This window comes from Anser cygnoides, chromosome 8, assembly GCF_040182565.1.
Source record: "Anser cygnoides isolate HZ-2024a breed goose chromosome 8, Taihu_goose_T2T_genome, whole genome shotgun sequence".
Classification (NCBI taxonomy): Eukaryota; Metazoa; Chordata; class Aves; order Anseriformes; family Anatidae; genus Anser; species Anser cygnoides.
In genome coordinates, this window is record NC_089880.1 from 14,194,224 (window position 1) to 14,211,380 (window position 17,157).

Genomic DNA, 17,157 nt, shown 5'->3' on the forward strand with positions numbered 1-17,157 from the left:
CATATATGTGAAATGGAGAAAAGAAAAAGTAGTTTAACAGATGAGTCACGAATGAACAATATTAGGAAATTCTATTAGTCAGACTCCCAAAGCTTCAGTCTGAAGGAACAGAATGAACAGAATTTAATGATGTGCAAATTATCAGATTGCAAACAAAATAAAATATTTATTAAATATTTTACAAAGATTTTTTATGATGAGCTAAGTCTATTAAAGTTATTAAAATTATGGTAAATCTCACTGATACTCTTGAAATCAGTTACATTCTTTCTAAAGTGGTATGGTGGATATCTCAATTAATTTCATTTGAGTTGCAAGTTACAAGAATTTATAAGGAGGTTAAAATTTAATATGGTTTAAAAAGCCTACTATGTATATGGACACTTACGTCAATACTTTATGTCAATATAAATTCTTTCAAGCTGGAGATCCTCTACCTCACTGAAGCATGTGAATTGCGGTTATAATCGTAGAATAATTTAGTTTGGAGGGGATTTCTGGAGGTGTCTAATCCAATCTCCCGTTCAAAGCAGGGCCAGCTTCCAAGAAAGCTCGTATTTCTCAGGACCTTGTCCAGTCAAGGTTCAAAAATTTGCCAGGATGGATACTCTATAACCTCTCTGGGCAACATTTCAGGTCTTTATTCCTCTTGTTGTGAACAGTTGCTGTAAAAAAGCTGAATTTAAGATACGTATATATATATACATTTTGAAAATGTATACTACTACTGTAAACCTGACAGAATATTTACAATTCTCTTTTGATTATTATTTTTCCTTAATCTATGCTACCAATCAACTATTTCAGTCATCAGTTCAGTTCAACATTTGAGGCATTTATTTGTTTATAACTGATATAAAAAATTCTCTGCTTTTTATTGCATGCCTTGCCTCCTTACTTGGAGCTGCTAGTCTTCATTACTATGGGATTTGCTGTAAAGACAACACAGGTAGAAGTGTTCATCTGGATTTCATCTTGTCAAAGTTTATGATTTCAAACTATGCTTTCAGTTTTTAAACTCACCATTTAATTCTTATACATGTATCTGTCTCCACATTAACCTGAATTTACAGATTTAAAATCCTTAGTAGGTGAACTTATGCCTAACCATATATCATGCAAGCAATTGTGTATTAAACTGTTGAAAGTGTTGCTGTGGTTAGAACAGACACATTTTTCACATACATTTTCCTTGATTTGTATTGTCTCTTAACATTGTTCTTTTGCAGATAAGTGCTTTATCAGCAGACAGTTGTCATTTTATTCCAATAATGATCTTTCCTTGATGGTGATGACAGTGTCCACCTCATCATTTTTTTGCCTGTTTGGGCACCCTATGGAACTGGATCAGAATTCAAAGTTGCATAGTAATTAGGCAGGTGTTTAACTGTAACACTGAACAGCAAACAAGGTCTAGAGTTACTGGTTTGGAACAAAACAAAAACAAACAAACAAAAAAGGTGACCTAGAGCTTCCTATGAGTACTGCCTGAAAGAACAAGAGAAAGCTTTTGGAAGAGAGAAAACGTACGTATCCAAAAGTTGAGACCACCACATTGGTTCTGATCTGTTTCTCAATACCCTGCAGATCATTTTGCAAAGTGACAGAAGCACAATAAAATCTGTTTATATAACAGGATAGGAAGTATACTAGGGGTAGAAGAGGAAAGTTGGCTGGTGATATGATTTGGCATGATGAAAGAAATAGCAGAAGGAAGACTGCCAGTAAAGAGAGCTTAGGGTAGGCCTGTGAATAGCATGCAAGCTGGCCTTCATCCATGACTTTGCCAGCTTTCCTTGCACTATCAGCCTTGGCAGTTCCAGTTTGGTAGTCTTTGACTCTGCAAGCATTGCAGCTGGTCTTAATGACAGGCAAATCTGCTTGAAAAAAAAGAGACATATTTCACCTTGCCATTTTAAGAGAGAAATATAAGCTGCTCTTAGAAAAATCTGAAAGTGCTCTAAAGAGTTAAGAACTGGCATAGACTAACAAAGAAGAGAAAACTTTTGCTTGCAGTCATTCACCCATTTCTTCTAAGCTTCAGTAGAATGAAAGAAATAAAAGAATTACACAAATTTGCTGTTGCTTTCTTTAACTTCAGCAAGACCTGCTTGAGTATGTCCATTTTGTCAACTCTGCAGAAGGCAAAAATGTACAGATTTTTGAAGATTACTTGCAAAAAGTGAAAATGAAAGATGATAGTGCTGTCAAAGCACGTACAGACAAAACAGATGAACTCTTTTACTTTCAGCATCTGACTGTACTGCAACCAGACAAATAGAAAATTTGATACTACTGTGACAAATCAGGTACGTCTACTTTAAGAGGCTAAACTTTTTTTTTTTTTTACTTGCTACCTAAGTGCTTCCCTTTACATCTGATCTAGTGAGATTATTTCTGCCATGCACACCAGGTCTGTGCCACACCAGTTCTGCCCTTCTCACTGTATCGCTATTAAGCAAGCACACGGTGAAACATGCTGTAAAAATAATGACAGCAGGATCCTGACCTATGCTCAAATTGTTCTTTCCTCATGTATTCAGTCAGTGAACTGGAACAATCTGTAAAGTGGAAGTCTTGATTCTGCTGACAAGCTTTTCAAGCTTGATGTTCAAAAACCACAGCATTTACCCTGTCTACCATTTTATGGATGACTGCTCTGCTGAATACACCCCCCCACAAAACAAAACAAAACAAAACAAAACAAAAACCCTTTCAAATAAAAGCACAAAACCATTTTTAAAAGCAGTATTACAATTGGTGCAAAAAAGACCAATAAGAAAAACAACCAAACATATTAAATTGTGAACAGCCATTGTAGCCTGTGATCAGTCTAATGAAGAGCCAACCTATTCCATGATTAGGTCATGCTTCTGTTAAAAATCAAGTAATCTCAAATTGTTTTTAGACTTACGTTCATGAAACTGATTTTTAACATGCAAGAATACATCATTTCCTTCTCTTTATAATGCATTTCCAGATCTTCCACAAGAGTTTTGCATGCAAAAATACTCAAGCAAATGCCTAATGAATGGCCTGGCAGATCACTCTCTGAATCATACAGTGTTGACAAGTTCTTTTCTAAATGATTCCACTGCATGGTGGGAAATCTTGTGCCAGAGATTGTTGTATTTCATCAGAGGCATGGTCCAGTAAGCATTATGGTGAACTGCATAGTGATCTACTGTTTTCCTTTTGAGTATTCATTAAAACATCATTGTTATATTAAGTTCCAGAATGAATATATATATATATATATACACAGTATTAGAAGACACTTTACAGCTTTATAGCAATTTACCTTGTTCAGGGGACGAAACATAATTAAATAGAAGAGTTAATGTGAACCTGATCTCTTTTTCTGAGTCATCAGCAGATTATGAAACTGAGTCTTCAGCTTCAAAAGCAATTTCGACCTTTACCTCTGCAATTTTACCTCTTGCTAGAACATAGCAAATTGCACTTATTTTAACACACAGTCAATTACCTGAACTCAAAAAACTTCCAATTAACCGATTAGCTTTCTCTAGAAAAAGACAAATATCCTTTAATATCCTTAAGATCTAAAATAAATACTAGCTGAAGCTTAACTTCAATTGACTTAAGCCCAAAATAACATCAGTGGGGTAATGCAATGTGGAAAATCCAGAGTTTTATCAGATTCAGGACTACATTTATTAAGATGAATCGGGAAGATTATCCTTACATTTGCATGTTGTAGAAAAACATTCTTTTTGAACAGTAAATGGCAAGCAGGCTAATGGCAAGATTTTGCCTAAAAGAAGTTATTTCAAGCTGAGTGAATTCTTCTGCATTTGTTCCCTTTACTGGAAAGACACATTTAAATTGTTCCTCTTGAAGGAGACTTCTAAAGGCAAAATTGTCAGCCAGGCACTAACTGCCAAACATGGCCAACATTTTCTGACTGAAGTGCGTAGGAAATCCACAAAACGCTACCTATATTTTTGAGGTTCTGATAATCTCTAATGTGTCGGTTCCAAGGCAGTCATGTTCTGCAGCTGAGTGAGGGATCGTGGTGGGCAGGTGCTTTTCTGCTTCGAGGCCACTCAAGGCAGCCGAGGGAGCCGATAGGCCCGGCCAGGCCCTGCCAGACCCCAGCAGCGAACAGGGCAGGTGACAGGGCATGGCGTGTCAGTCAGGCCGTGGCACAGCAGTTTGTGCCTGCAGGGGTAGCAGGGAGGGCTGAGGATCCCTCCTCACTCAGGAGACCGGCTCACCTACCGGCTGCCTCCCAGACACCAAACCCAGCCATGGTCACCGCCAGGCGGCAAATGCTCACCAAAGAGCTCACCAAAAAGACGGTGGCAACCCAGACCCAGTGCCTGCTCAAAGATGTGGCTGTGCAGGTCTCTGCCTGCAGGGAGTGCCTGAGCCTGTTGCTGCCAGTGGAGGGTGGCAGAGATACTGCCTGCGTGAGGTGCGAGCAGGTGGAGGATCTGGTCAGCCTGGTGGCAGAGCTCAAGGAGGAGGTGGAGAGATTAAGGACTGTCAGGGAGTGTGAGCAGGAGTTAGACTGGTGGAGTCACTCCCTGCCATGCCTGAGAGAAAGGCACTGGGGCGACGCACCCCTAATAGTGGGGGACCCCCTGGCCTGTCACTGTCAGGCAGAGGGAGGGGACCTGAGAGATGGAGAGGAATGGGAACAGGTCCCTGCTAGGCATTGCAGATGAGCCCCCTCCCTACCTGCCTCACCTCCCCAGGTGCCCTTACACAATAGGTTTGAGGCCCTGGAGCTCGAAGGACAGAGTGGTGGGGATGTGGGGGAAAGTCACAAGAAGCTGTCTAGGGCAAGGAATTTGACTCCACACCTCAAGACTTCCTCCACCAAGAAGGAAAGAAGGGTAATGGTCGTAGCTGACTCCCTTCTGAAGGGAACAGAAGGCCCCATATGTCGGCAGGCCCCTACCCATAGGGAAGTCTGCTGCCTCCCTGGGGCCCGGGTCCGGGACATCACCAGGAAACTTCCTGACCTGGTTCGCCCCTCCCATTATTACTCCTTAGTGATAATTCAGGCTGGCAGCGATGCCAGCAGGAGCAGGGAGATGAACAGCCCCCTGTACTCAGCTCTGGTGAGGCCGCACCTCAAGTACGATGTTCAGTTTTGGGCCCCTCAGTATAAGAAAGACATTGAGACCTTGGAGCATGTCCAGAGAAGGGCTACAAAGCTGGTGAAGGATGTGGAACACAAGTCCTATGAGGAGCGGCTGAGGGAACTGGGATTGTTTAGTCTGGAGAAGAGGAGGCTCAGGGGAGACCTTATTGCTCTCTACAATTACCTGAAAGGAAGGTGTGGGGAGCTGGGGGTCGGCCTCTTCTCACAGGTAACTAGCAATAGGACTAGAGGGAATGGACTCAAGTTGCGCAAGGGGAGGTTTAGGTTAGAAACGAGGAGACATTTCTTCTCAGAAAGAGCAGTCGGGCATTGGAACAGGTTGCCCAGGGAGGTGGTGGAGTCACTGTCTCTGGGGATGTTTAAGGGAAGGTTGGACATGGTGGTTAGGGATGTGGTTTAGTGGTTGACATTGGTAGTAGGGTGATGGTTGGACCAGATGATCTTGAAGGTCTTTTCCTACCTTAATGATTCTATGATTTTGTGATTACTTATTGCTTTGTCATCCCATGAATAAACCTAGAAATTATAATCTAGGCTGGTATGCTTTAATAGTGACTTAAATTGAACTTTCTGTGAATGGCAGGGGAGTAATGTTATCACTAGTGGAATTCTAGGGACAGAATTAATTTCCTACTGCTGGGCTAATAAATCAAAAGCAACTGAATTTTAGACTACCCAAATCATGTACTTGGACCTTTTCCTTAGGCAATTAGCAGTGTTTTCAGAGGGGCTAATTCAAATTAGTATAGATTGATACAGTTGGTGGGATATTTGTCTTTAAACTGCTCCCTAGATTTCATGATGAATAAATTCTGTACAACTTCCAAAATAATTTTGATTTTTGAAGAATAAATCTAGGAGGCAAACCTCAGCAAAATACAAAAATGTGTCTACTACGGCATTCGCAAACATCCGTCTGTGGACACAATTCATTCTACTTTTAATTATTATGTGAAAGAAAAAAAAAAGATTTATTTTAACTATACCATGATTAAATATTTAGAATTTGTGGAGTCTGTACTTTTAAATCAGAGGTCCTTGGTACTGTAGAACTTACATTGTGTCACTGGTTATATAAGCCTTGATGTACTCACATTCAAGTGCAATATAGAACCAGTCATAAACTTCCATGTACCTAGGCACCTAAGGAAGCACATCGTATTACATCACACTGGGCAGAATTTCAGAAGCAACCCTAACATTTCGGTAGTACTTCAAGAGAGAGACTTTTTATGGTAGCCTGCTATTGAAAATTATGCGTGGCATTCTTGTGGTATATATATTCTGGTAAAAAACAGTTTCCTTTTCACTGAGAATGAGTACTTTGGAGCTCTACATGCTGAGTTCAATCACATATATTTCAAGTGCTTGCACCCTTACCCTACGCTTAGCAGGCAACAGGGGTCATGCATTCCAGTGCAGAGCAAAAGAAAAAATGTGCTCAGCCGCAAAACTGTTTTTCATTTTTTAAGATCTAACATGCATTCCTTGCAGAATGATAATGTTGAAGTTCATCTCACAAGGCTTTAATCCTTCTCAAGTAAAAATTGTAATTTATTGCCTTGAGGAAGAGACACCAAAAAAAAAAAAGATTGAATAGAATAGAAAAACTTCAAATTCCCTTAATGTGGTCTTTCTGCATATTCTGCTAGGTACTTCTCATCACTGTAAGATAAAAAATATAAGACAGACTTTATAAGGGCAATGAGTTACACTAGAAGAAAGCAATAACAGTGAAACAAAATGGTGCATAACATTCCAGATTTTTTTTTTTTAAAGTCTTTTCAAATCTTCAGAAAAGAGAAGCAAGAGGAAAAATGGAAGCAGTGAGATTTTCTTTTCTCTCTTACAATATAATGTATGCATTCAGTTTATAAAGTGGGGGATTAATCCTGCTGCTTTGTATACACTTCACAATTTGCCATTAATCCATCTGGAAATGTCAGCTGAAAAGAACTTGCTGACACAGAGACCCACAGCTGGGTAGAGAGCCAAAAACACTGGAGTTAAAACAGAGAAAGAAGACTGACAAAACAAGGTGTTCCTACTCCTTAAATTCCTTCCACCGCAGAAGCACAAGACCGCTTGTCATACAGATGTGATCAGCCTTCAACCATCAGTCACTTCTTTTTGTCTACAAAACATGATTTTTTGTTCTCATTTATTCTGTACACAAAGCATTATTGTTGAGGTAAACAGCTTGAAAAATGAGGCAAGTTTGGTCCTCTGATTATTATCCCTTACTGATAATTCAGGTTAGCAGAGATGTGAAAATCGCTAAGAGAAGCATGAAGATTATCAAAAGGGACTTCAGGGGATTGTGGCAGTTAGTGGATGGAGCGGGAGCAGAGCTGGTGTTTTTCTTTATCCCTTCAGCGGCGGGGAGGGGTACTGAAAGGACCTGGAAAGCCCAGCTGATCAATACCTGGCTGAGAGGCTGGTGCAATCACAGGATTTTTAATTTTTAATTTTTTTGACCGTGGGGTGGTTTACTCGGTGCCTGGCCTGATTGATGGCTGGTCCCACCTGTCTCAAAGGAGGAAATGGATCCTAGCCCAGGAGCTGGCAGGGCTCATTGAGAGGGCTTTAAACTAGGTTTTTAAAAGCTGGATGCTCATGGGTAGAGGGAATGGCCTTAAATTGTGCTGGGGGGGGGGGCATAGGTTGGAAATTAGGAGACATTTCTTCTCACAAAGAGTAGTCAGGCATTGGAACTGGTTGTCCAGGGAAGTGGTGGTGTCACTGTTCCTGGGAGATTTTAACGAGACGTTGGACTTGGTGCTTAGGGACATGGTTTAGTGGGTGATATTGGTAGTAGGGGAATGGTTGGACCAGATGATTTTGAAGGTCTTTTCCAACCTTAATGATTATATAAACTTTTCATGTTTGAAAATGTTAGTTTAAAGAAGAAACAGTATGTTCTCCTCATGTAAAAAACAAACAAAAAAACTACTGAATTAAATTAGATTTAATTAAATCTGATTTAATTTCGATTTTTTTTTTTCCTTTGATGAGATGAAGTTTATTTTCTTCTTTCAGGAAGCCAATTATTTCCCATTATATTCATTACATTAGGAGACTAGTGATAGAAATTTAGTAAGGAATTGAATTTTTCTCTCATTTAATGTCAATGCGCAGATTCACACTGGCAGATTCTCATTCACCGTGTATTCTTCCCACTAAGTTTGACAAATGACTGCAAGATGAAGTCCTAATTGCAGGACCAAGGATCAAATGAACAGTTTAAATGTCTGCCACCCCACAATGTAACTTTTTTTATTTTTCCCTCTCATTCAGAAAGAAATGTTTTCTGTGAGAAGTGAATAACATCAGTAAGATGAGTATACAGATTCATCTATTTATGCTTGGATAATGTACATATCCTCTTAGATTCTTGAGAATTTGTCGAATAAAGCCAGCAGTCTTATGTAAATTATGTGGATAATGAATAATACTCTAAAATTCCTAAGGGAATAGTAAAGGAAATAATATTAACTATAGTGCCTTAAGGAAAAAGCTAATTAACTCAAGTGTTTCAAGCCAGGTGATGATCAAAGAAATTTAGTTTACTTACAACATGTAATTAACTGGCGATCAGTGAACTTCAGGATCAATACCAGCAATGCAATACATAAACTAGAATTCTAGACACAAAATGTTAATGAACACCTACAGACTTCTGAACAACCTTCTACAAATCTTACACAAAATTTCCCTCCCTGCCCCTATACACATAGTTCTGTGGATTTTCATATTTATACACACTGTGTGGGTGCTCCAGTTTCATGTCTACACCTGTTGCTTCCCACACCCTGGTGACCCACATGCTGGTAACAAAGCCCTCCAGTAGTCACAATTGCACACTTCAGGTGAGATCTACTTGCTCCTCTGTGCTGATACCCCACAAGCTGGGTGCTGGCAGCTCACACTGTCTGGCAGGCAGGATGCTCTGCCTGTCCTGGGTGGGGGGAGTGAAGCTGGTAGAGACATCTAACAGTACCAAAACAGGTTCAAGTGCTGCTATGATCCCACTCGGCTTACTCCAAGGTCCTTCCCCACTATCACAGGTATTCTGTCTTTCTTATGTTAATCTTTTCAAAATGACTCCTTTTCTCACAAGTCTCTTGGTAGTCCTCTGGTGACTATTTAATCTGTCTGGTGGATATTTTAAGTGTAGTTTTATCAAGAGGAAGCCATGCAGATCTTTTATTGGCCCAAGAATCATATAGCTAATCTGAGTTTTTATAAAATTCTAGAAGGTATTTCTGTAGGGCTAGTCTAGAGTTATGTCTGTCAGTGAGATTTGGGGATTACTACAATACATTTTAAAAAAATATGAAAGGCTGTAAGGAAATTACAAAGGTACTGGATCAAAACTTTTACTAAAATTCTAAAATTTATAATGTCAGCATTTGAAAGCTAGTAAATAATGGAATACAAGTGCAGGGTCATCTGCCACTATCAATAACATGCTCAGCTACTTGTTATGTTTATCTTCATGCTGATCTATGGATTTAGCTCCTCCTTCTACTTTCATCTCCCAGGTACTATTTAACATTTACCAAGAAAAAAACTCAAAATTATCATCAGTAAAGCAAAACACCCTGCAATATAAAGCTAATAAGTGATAGAAATACTTTTCCATCACAATCCAGTGAGTGAAAACTGAAAATAATAACGAGAATAACCAGCAATAGGTATTTTCTCTATTTAAATGGATACAACAAAATTTCTTTACTTACTCAAAGTAAGTTAATAACGTAATGTTTTGCAAAGAGAATCAAAACTGGGAAAGTCATAGTCATGAATCTCTGTGATTTCTGAATGATTAAATGGTTTCTCCAAACTTGTGTTTACCTATGCTGGATTTCTGTGGAGACAATAATTATGTATTCATTTATATAATTCTTCATATGTATAAGTGTATAATTTATAGCTTATAATATGTATAGCCTATTTGCCTGGAAATTAAGTAGTGCAGTCATTATTTCACGTGTTTGAGTTACTCTCATAGGAAATGTCAGAAGGTAATATGGACTTTTGTCCAAGTTTTGTAAATATTAAGAGGCCATGTTTGAACTTTAGCAAAATTCTCTTTTTGGAAGTCTAACATCAAGCTTTTGCATTATACTAAAGTTCTATCTTAAGCCAAGCTGTAATGGAATATGGTTTCACAAAGAGTAGTCCAAGTCATGTTGAAACATTATGCACCATTGTTCTGCTTGAAACATCTATTATTTTTCTGAGACCCCTATGTGTACTTTACAAGAAACAAAATGTGAATCTATTTGAATTTTCCTGTGATGAAGTTTTTACACATTGAATATAAGTAGTCCCATTAACAATATCAAGATTTCTGAAAAAAGACAAGATTCACCTCAAAAGCTGATCCTTCTGAACAACAACAAAAGATAAATGTTGGTTGATACTAGATTAAAGTTGCTTTAATTTGTATTTCAATTGGACTTTTCCCTCTACATCAATGTTTATGAAGTTTCAGTGTTTTTTAAAGGGTGAAGACCCTATTCAGTAGCTGTATATCTGAATTGAACACAACAGGTTATCTTTCCTAGTAAACATAGTTGGTTAGTCCATGTTACTCTTACCAGGTTAGGGATTGACTATGAATTATGCTAAACCATATTCATCCTCTGGTGTGGAGTACAACTCTGGGATGAATTTTGCCTCACTCACCTAACTTACTCCTTCAACAATGGTTCCTGTTAGGAAAAGATTAATCAGTTCTAATATTTTGAGAGTTCCAAGCCTCAGCTGATGAGTATTACTTGCATGAAACAAGTATAAGAGTAATTTCATTCTGTTCATCATTATTTGGGTAGAGGTTAGACAGCAATTTACCTGTTCACAGAAGAAAGGAGATAAACAGAAAAATGGTAAACTTTGGGAAAATTAAAATTTTAGGTCTGAGGGCTAGTCAACTTCAGCCTACAAAGGAGAAAACTGTCTGGAGATGGTCCTGGTTGAGGCTAGGATAGAGTTAATTTTCTTCCTAGGAGCTGGTAAAGTGCTGTGTTTTGGATTTAGGATGAGAATACTGTTGATATCACACTGATGTTTTAACTGTTGCAGAGCACTGCCTGCACTAAGCCAAGGACTTTCCAGCTTCTCACAATGTCCTGCCAGTGAGCAGTCTTAAGGTGCATCAGGAGCCGGGAGGGGACAGAACCAGGACAGCTGACCCCAACTGGCCAAAGGGGTATTCCACACCTTATGGGGTCATGCTGAACAATTATTATGGGGTGCTGGCCGGGGTGGGGGGACCGGCTGCTCGGGGATAGGCTGGGCATCGGTCAGTGGGTAGTGAGCAGTTTAATTGTGCATCACTTGTTTTGTACACATTATTATTAGTAGTACTATTATCATTATTATTATTGTTTTCCTTTCTATTCTGTCCTTATAAACTGTCTTTATCTCAACCCACAAGCTTTCTTTTTTCTTTTTTTCTTTTTTTTTTTCTTTTTTCTTTTTTTTTTTTCTTCCGGATTTTCTCCCACATCCCACTGAGGGAGGGGGAGGGGGAGCAAACGGCTGTGTGGTGCTTAGCTGCTGTCTGGGCTGAACCACAACAGAGGTGTAACTAAACATGTTTTCAGGGCATGTTAGAAGGATGGTAAGAAAAAATCATTCTCATTAATCAAAGATAATCCAAACAAAAGAGTTGGTTATATATCACAAAGAGAAAATACTTTCATAGATCTGAAAAGTATTGTATCTCTCACCTTTGTAGAGTTTTTCTAGAAATATACACACTGCCATGCTTGACTCTCCACCTTCTGCCGTACCAAGTAGCCCTGTTAAAATGCTTTATGTTATATAATTACTCATTTCACTTCATCTATTTCTTGCTATGAAGATTTCAGCAGATCCAAAGAATCTTGCACGCTTTCTTAGAGAACTCCTTTCTAGATTAATATTTGGTGTGACCTGTTAAATGCTACAAAGGCACATCAGTCATCCAGCTCACTTTTTAGGAATCTTTTGAATTTTTGTGGCTTGAAAAATGTAAGACTTGCAGCAGAACTTCCTTCCCTTCCCTTCCCTTCCCTTCCCTTCCCTTCCCTTCCCTTCCCTTCCCTTCCCTTCCCCCTTCCCTTCCCTTCCCTTCCCTTCCCTTCCCTTCCCTTCCCTTCCCTTCCCTTCCCTTCCCTTCCCTTCCCTTCCCTTCCCTTCCCTTCCCTTCCCTTCCCTTCCCTTCCCTTCCCTTCCCTTCCCTTCCCTTCCCTTCCCTTCCCTTCCCTTCCCTTCCCTTCCCTTCCCTTCCCTTCCCTTCCCTTCCCTTCCCTTCCCCCTTCCCTTCCCTTCCCTTCCCTTCCCCCTTCCCTTCCCTTCCCCCTTCCCTTCCCTTCCCTTCCCTTCCCTTCCCTTCCCTTCCCTTCCCTTCCCTTCCCTTCCCTTCCCTTCCCTTCCCTTCCCTTCCCTTCCCTTCCCTTCCCTTCCCTTCCCTTCCCTTCCCTTCCCTTCCCTTCCCTTCCCTTCCCTTCCCTTCCCTTCCCTTCCCTTCCCTTCCCTTCCCTTCCCTTCCCTTCCCTTCCCTTCCCTTCCCTTCCCTTCCCTTCCCTTCCCTTCCCTTCCCTTCCTTCAATTTTATATCTTGTAGCAGGATAACAGTTTCCTTTTCATCATCTACTCCTTGCCAGAAAAATTGCATTAACAGTGACTTCTCATGTATGCTATGCTTCTGCATAGACACAAAGGCAGACATGTTGTTTGAACAATTAGTCATTCTTCTTCATTCATACCTAGTCAATTTAAGTATGTTTTGCACATTTTTTTTTTCATTTACTAAATTGGTCCTGAAAAAAAAAAGGCTCATTAGACTAAGCATTGTAAAACAAATTATTTTTTTTGTCAATACAGTTTCTTCCCACTTCTACATAAATTTATAACACCCCTGCAATGGGACAACAAGCAGTTAAACGTGCAAAATGATGTTCACTAGAGATGTGAAATATATTTATCATAAACATATAAATTGTAACCCAATATAGGGAACAGGCCTTGGGTATCACTTACACCTCCCTCTTTAATAAATGGGTAAAAAAACATGGAGCCTCACAACCTTCAAGGAATATTCTTGCAACCCTTTTTCATCTTTATCCACTATTAGCAATACTGCGCATTATGCAAAGTACCTTTCTCTGACAGTAAATTCTTATTTTTAGCTCAGTTTAGATGTACCTTGTACGTCTAGGCATGCAGCTTTGTGTAAAATAATTTAAATTAAGTGACTAATTTTGGTAAAGAAATAAAATGCATATAGAAATGAGGAGTACATTGTGAAATCTTTTTCTGAAGAAAAATGAATTACTATGCCTTAAAAATTCATTTTTGGTTTCCTTCACAGGTAAAGAAGCAATTTTGTATAAGAGGAAGAAGTCATTTAAAAAAAGAGAGGCAAAAGGATTTTGAAACTGAAGTGACCATCCAAACATAAAGAAAGAATAAATGTAGTTATGAAGAAAAGAAAAGAAATAAAGCCTAGTTATTTAAACATCTGCAGAGAAAAAATCAGCAACAGACCATATCAAACTACATAGCAATGAAATGAAAATTCTTTTCTTAATTGGTTCTTGTTTCCAATCATTATGTTTTCTGCTCTGCCCTTAAGATATTGCAACTTTCTAATCATTTTCTTAAATTCACACTAGAAGCTACTGATGTACTTTCCCTTCTGTATTCTATGCCATGAACAATATACATCTCATTCAATACTGCTCAAGCTTGCATAGTGAAATCTATTCCAGTGGAATTCATTTTATGATGCATACCAAAATATTTTAGTGTGCAACATAATCCACCACACACAGACCACTGGGCCTTGTGTTGTTATTTATTTCCATGCAAATGAGTTGAATGATATATTTTTATAGCTTCTTTCTAATGAAGTAGATGATAAAAAATCAATGAATAATCACATCTGTTATTCTACAGTTCTAAAAAATATATATTCTGACACAGAAATATTTAATAAGGTACAGGTAGCTTAGAGCTAATTGAAATGCATTCTGAATCAAGAATCCATCTGATTTAAACATTTCTAGATGTACGCATTTTAGTAACAAGGAGTCAATAAACCTTCTACTAATTTAAATGTAAAAGAATATCCTTCTCAATGTTCGGACATGTTCAGCTACATGGCTCACTGTTCTGAAAAAAAAACCAACCCTACAGGAGTCTCCTTAAGTGACACAGTGGCCAGCCCCAGCAATGTCCTAAATTGGTTAGATGTGTATACCACATTGCAGGTTTTCTGCAAGTCAGTTTGTTGGGCATACAAACTCCAGTAAACATAGAGTAAATATACTAAGTATATATTGTGGTAGAGGGACCATGTATGTAAGAGCAAAAAATAAGTTCAATTGCCCTTTTCTGGGTAATTGGTTTGATTGTTTTTATGTCAGCTACTAGTATAGAATAGGAAGTCACTTCAAGGTGGATTTTCTTTAACATATAAAAGGGATATTTCTGAGCTTATTGTTTTCCACAGATAATTACTATGCTGATTATAGATCCACCTCCAATTTTTGTGCTACATATCATTTCATAGAAGGAACACTTCCCACCATTTTTCATAACACCTGCATGTTTCTGCATGCACCAGGTACTCAGGTTGTGAAAACCTTTTCAAAACTTAGTAACAACTCCTTTGAATCACTGCCCAACATCTCACCAGGGTCTATATTCTCCCTCATTTCTCAACACCCTTTTTTCTGTCTCAGGTGGGTTTTTCATATCCCTCATTTACTCTGTACCACCTCTTCTTTGTTTTCTTTCCACACTCATTCCTCTCTTTTGCTCCTCAAGCGACTTGACTGTAATCAGGATTATGTGCTTAGTAGAAAGAGGGACCCTGAATGAGGAAATCATTATGAAGGTGAATTTGTAAGTTTTCCTGTTATTGATGATTCCATTGACATTGATTTTTTTTTTTGTGTTGTCATCAGAATTTCCAGATGAATACAAACACATCAGAAGCAAAAAAAGACTCCTTTTCTGTTTTCTTGTTCCAAACAAAAATTTGTTTCTTGTAGCTCTTTCCCTTTTTCATAAACCATCCCTCTCACAAAGGATCTGGTGTTCCCAAGCAAATCACATATCTGAAGACTAGACCACCACCTCCTTGGAGAGGAGTAGGGGAACTGTGACATTCTGAGTAAAGAAACAAATATGTGAAAAAAAAAAAAAGTACAAGCACTACTACTACTACTACAACTACTAAAATAAAATAAATATTTCAGTTGAGTCACTGTGATTCTTTAACCCATGTTAAAAGTTGTATTGTCACAACTACAATGCACACCATTTTTTGGGGACACATAAAAACATTAAAAATCTACTGCTGACTATTGGCAGGGAAAAGGATGATGTCATAAAGGCTGGAGATTAATTTTTTTAGAGATATAATTATTATTTTTGGAAGAACTAAACCAGAAGTATTAGCCAAGCCAGTAACAGAAAACATGTAAGAGAGTCTAAGATGCTGTCAAGATGATGAACTGAAAGATGTGCTCACAATTTTCAATTTTATTAATTTTATCTTATATGGACTACAGAATCTGTGGTCACTGAGTAATTAACTTCCAGATACTGGATGGCTTGGAATGGGTAAGGAAAAATACTTAGAGCCTCCTAAAGCACTGTTGCAAATACCAGAAGAGTTAACTCTCAAATGTAACTTTGTCACTGTTTATATTTGGATAGCAAATATATTTTAATGTATAGAAAATTCTGAATCTTAGGTTAGAATGCCTGAGGAACCTGTTTCCAGCCTTGGAAGAGTTAAGAATTCAGAAATAAAATTTTGGCTTATGTAGAGAACTTTCAGAAGTATTTACAAGGAGGTATAAACTGGTTCTGTATAAGAAGTCACTTCCAATTTTATTTCCATTGTGAATTCATTGGTTAAAACTCCCTTTTAAAGACACAATAAGAGAGCTGATGATGCCAGAACAGTATCTAAACATTTGAAAATAGATTTTTAGCTAGTAAAATCAGTGAAGCCAGAGGAAATTCTTATCAGCAGAGACTTACTACTCAAATTAGTTCTTTCCTTTCTTCCAGCATAAGTAACATTTTATTTACCTTCAATTTAGATTATAAATGGTATTATAGGTCTATTTATCCATTGAAAAATCCATATAATACAAAAACATATATGGGATGTGTTCTAGAAGAATAATTAATTTTAGTGGGAAAAAGATGGCAGTAGAAATTCATAGGAAATGAGACTTCCTAAACAGAGAAACCAATTTGTCTTTCGGACCTTACCCTTGAAAGTGTCTTCCTTCTACTTGGAAGTTTAAAGTGCTTAACTATAATTTTAAACATTAAAGCTGTGACAAAGTGTTAATCTCTAAAATAAATCACTGCAGATGATGATACATTGCATTCAATATATTGATGAATGTAAAGGCAGGCATTAAAAATGGTTAGCTGAAGTAATACGTAAAACAACAGAATTCTACATTTAAAATTAGGATTTTTTTTTCTTTTCCGTGAAAGTAAAAACATGTTTTGGTTGAGGAATCAATAAAATTATAATTTCATGTATAAATATATATAAACATAAGCAATCATTCATTCACATGTAACATAGGCTATGACAGATTTCTAAGATTTTTAACTGGCATTGTTTACATACAAATATTTAATACCATATATTTACAGATATTCAATTTATTTTAACCTTGGAGTGAAAGATAAGCAGAACATGCCTGGGGTATAACTAGGGTTTATTAAAGGAGATTGTGTTTTTGAGATTGTTTCCATCTGTTAGAGAATAAAGGAAAGCTATGCAGTATACACGTCCCTAGAACTTATAACTGCAATGTAATTAAAATGAAACACCACTGCTTCTGAAGCCTTAAAATTTTCATTTTAAAACTCCAAAAATTTCAATACATTCTCATATTTCCTGATTTATTATAAGTTATCTGTTGATCTTTATAAACTCCTCAGCATATAGTTTTATATATTGACACTACCACCTCAACAAACTCTAC

General features: G+C 37.9%; 1 long non-coding RNA gene across 3 annotated transcripts; it reads left to right on the plus strand.

Moving 5' to 3' along the window:
- Positions 1-406: 406 nt before the first annotated feature.
- Positions 407-16,184, plus strand: LOC125183848 (uncharacterized). Of its 3 annotated transcripts, XR_010833123.1 has the most exons (4): positions 407-949; positions 2,252-2,309; positions 11,225-11,765; positions 13,500-16,184. It is a non-coding gene; the product is annotated as an uncharacterized lncRNA (long non-coding RNA). The 3 variants fall into 3 exon arrangements; XR_007166513.2 differs by lacking the exon at positions 11,225-11,765; XR_010833122.1 differs by lacking the exons at positions 407-949; positions 2,252-2,309 and adding an exon at positions 9,029-9,201 and having other exon boundaries at positions 13,500-16,183.
- The last annotated feature ends 973 nt before the right edge of the window (positions 16,185-17,157 follow it).